General features: G+C 39.8%; 1 long non-coding RNA gene across 5 annotated transcripts; it reads left to right on the plus strand.

Annotated features, from left to right (window-relative positions):
• The first annotated feature begins 2,298 nt into the window (after positions 1-2,298).
• On the plus strand, positions 2,299-3,585 carry LOC139024124 (uncharacterized). 5 transcript variants are annotated; one of them, XR_011475370.1, is made up of 4 exons: positions 2,299-2,429; positions 2,479-2,588; positions 2,640-2,732; positions 2,782-3,585. It is a non-coding gene; the product is annotated as an uncharacterized lncRNA (long non-coding RNA). The 5 variants fall into 5 exon arrangements; XR_011475371.1 differs by having other exon boundaries at positions 2,693-2,732; XR_011475373.1 differs by having other exon boundaries at positions 2,528-2,588; positions 2,693-2,732.
• Positions 3,586-3,591: the final 6 nt, after the last annotated feature.

Raw genomic sequence — 3,591 nt, forward strand, 5'->3', positions numbered from 1 at the left:
TGCCCTTTGGGGTGCACCGAAGCCCCAGGCGGGGTATAATTGTCAGTGTTGGATTCTCTGGAGCTCTACTGTATGTCAGCGTTATGATGAAATATCACCCAGGGTTCACAGTCAAGGTTCTGATCTATTCTCACCCAAGAGAATCTATTTTAAAAAATCTCACCGAGAAAAAGAGCATGCAGCTCCACAGAGATTAAACTAGTAGCCTATGCAATAATGATAAATCAACATATATATAACTAACCATTTCATAATGTTTAATTAAACTGTGTACATTTAAAGATGATCAATATTTATTGTTTGACCCCTGCTGATGTATACGGGGTGTTGTGGCTTGGGGAGGTGGGAGGTGGTGGTAAAAATCACAAAGACGCCTCAAGCTGATGATGACAGTTGCCTGCTGCAGATTAAGGCTATGGTGCCGTCTGTTGGCCTTGTTCCATAGTACTCCAATGCAGCCATTTGTATTCTCAATATCAAATCATTTCTGGGTAACATTTATGTACCTTATTAAAATGGTCAAAAATAAACACAAAATTGCTTCTTACCGTCTTAGTAAAATGCAATTTCTCAAGCAATAATTTTGCTAGGAATGTCTGGGAGTGGTCTGAGAGAGGGTCATAATTGGAGGAGCCTAATGGGAGGGATGTGTAACCTGAAAATGTCCTGTTATTGGCAGAGAGGAGGACAAACTCTTTGTTATTGGTCTATTAACTTATACAGCATGGTGATGTCACCAGGTGGTCCAAAACCCCACCCAGCCACACAAGCTGACATTTCAGGAGGTCTTTTCAAACAGCTCTTTCACTAAAAGTTCATTATCATAATTCTCCCAATTTCACAGTATTATTYCAACCTCATAGTGTGGAAATATATTAAAAAAACACAGGACCACATTTTTAACTGCACTGCCCCTTTAAAACCACACACCTGTGTGAAACGGATATGACTGATGCACATTTTGTGTTGTTAAACTCATTAAATTACACACTTCTATGAGCACATTCACCAATTAACGTCACCACGGTAATCTTTAGTTGGAGTCCCACATAGAAGGATTCTGTCATCTCACCCGGCACCCAACGCACTCCGACGCAAATAGCTGTTGTCTTGCACTTAATTCCTTCCTGGGAGCCAAAGTGGCTTCTACACTGTCAGGCTACAACAACAGAACAGCCAGCAGATGGAAGGTTGATTCTGTGGGTTTGTTGTATCCTCCACGGGGAAATGAAGCCTTCCCTCCGCTCTCTAGGGCTGTGTCTCAAATTGGCAACCTATTCCCTCGCTACATAGTGCACTACTTTGGACCAGTAGTAGTCCAAAAGCAGTGCACTATATAGAGAATAGGGTGCCATTTGGGACACAACCTAGGTCTTCATCTGCCTCCTCTCTTCCCCCCATTAGCGTGCGGCGGCGGCAGCTAGGCAGTGATTATGTGACGGGAAAATGATGGGGTGCCCAGGATGTTGGTGAGGAAATGGCAGGGTGTACAGCCTGGCCCAGCAGGGGGAATGTCATAGAGAGGCATGTTAAAGGCCACACAGGGCACCTGGTTAAGGCCAATGAGGGCATCGGGCTGGGGCACAGATGCTTTTAGGGAACTGGAGGAAAGCTGGTCTTGTTTGTTGTTGTACTATGCAAAGTGTGCAGATAGTGATAATTGATAGATTTTTGTTTGGTGAATAGCAACCTTGAGGATCAAGACTGAATATTTAAGGCATCATTTCTGAGAGAGCATGTTGTATTTTAGTTACGAAACATGAAACAAAAAAAGTTATGTTCATCGCTTGACCATGTGATAGTAGTTTCAGATGATGAGTCAGCGTGAAGCGAACCCGCGCACATGCGCAGACGCTGTGTGACTGTGAGAACGAAGTCTTGCATCTCGCTCATCTCAATTCTGCAGTGCTGCGTCATTTCTCTGAGTATACCTAAGTATGTATCCGCACTTCTTTCCAAAGAAAGTCAACACACTGTATTCATAAAACAAAACATTTGATTTATTATTTAACATTTCAAAATGCTTGTAAAAAATGAAAAGCATAAAGAAAAGAGTGATGMGAGAGAGAAGAGCAGTGACTTTGTATTGCTTTTGTTTCCCTTTTGGAAATAATATTTGTTAGTACATGCTGATTTGGGCATTGCAGTGACATGTAGAATACAACTACTTCACAAGGAAATGCTTTTTGTTACATGCATATTTTACTTGGGGGTCAATCCATGGCTTTACCACATCATGCAGACCAGTTCCTAACCCATTGGAACCCCACGGCAGGTAAAAAACACAGAAATTATACCCTATTTAACCATCCTCAACAGCAGAAGGGTTATGTTACAGCTATAGATAATGTAATTAACCATCCTCAACAGTAAGAGGGTTATGTTACAGTTATAGATAATGTAATTAACCATCCTCAACAGCAAGAAGGGTTATGTTACAGCCATAGATAATGTATAAACCATCCCCAACAGTAGAAGGGTTTTGTTAGTTATAGATAATGCAATTAACCATCCTCAACAGTAGAAGGGTTTTGTTAGTTATAGATAATGCAATTAACCATCCTCAACAGTAGAAGGGTTATGTTACAGTTATAGATAAGTGAATTAACCACCTCAACAGCAGAAGGGTTATGTTACAGGTTATAGATAATGTAATTAACTATCCTCAACAGTAGAAGGGTTTATGTTACAGTTTATAGATAATGTAATTAACCATCCTCAACAGTAGAAGGGTTATGTTACAGCTATAGAAATGTAATTAACTATCCTCAACAGTAAGAGGATATGTTTCAACTATAGATAATGTAATAAACCATCCCCAAGTAGAAGGGTTATGTTACAGTTATAGATAATGTAATTAACCATCCTCAACAGTAGAAGGGTTATGTTACAGTTATAGAATAATAGTAATGATAACCATCCTCAACAGTAGAAGGGTTATGTACAGTTATAGATAATGTAATAAACCATCCTCAACAGTAGTAGAAGGGTTATGTCACAGTTATGGTTTAGCTGTGGACTTAGATGTTTGGTCTTAGTGTGGACAATCAGAGAACGTATCTTGAGGATCAGATCCTTTGCCTTCATGTCTCTGTATCTGGACTATAAAGAAACAGCAATACACAGTCAACACTTTTGCCTTTGAACATTCGTGTCCAGTTAAAATGCCTTTGCCTTAGGCGAGTATTAGTTCATCTTATAGAAATGGCTTCCCAGCATTGTAATTAACTGTACATGTATCCCCTGCAGGATGTTGTATCCTGTTTATGAGAATCCTCTTGTGAATGTTTCACTGGTTTTGAAAAGAGATTAGACCATGATATAGAGATTCTTCAGTAGCACCAGCAGTTCTCCTGTTGTGGATTCCCCTGATATGTAATGTGTGTATCACAGAGATAGAACAGTTCTATATCCATGGTGTGTATGGTGTTTGAGGCAGGTCATGTACTATAGATTCCATCTATATACTGTAGTATGTTGTGCATTCCCTGGTTGGACATGGAGATTGGATAATTATTTATTATTATGATAATAGACTTATTTATTTGCTGGTTGTGCACTACTTTTGACCAGGTAGTGTACTATGTAGGG

The sequence above is a fragment of the Salvelinus sp. IW2-2015 genome, unplaced genomic scaffold (genome assembly GCF_002910315.2).
Source record: "Salvelinus sp. IW2-2015 unplaced genomic scaffold, ASM291031v2 Un_scaffold1047, whole genome shotgun sequence".
NCBI lineage: Eukaryota > Metazoa > Chordata > Actinopteri > Salmoniformes > Salmonidae > Salvelinus > Salvelinus sp. IW2-2015.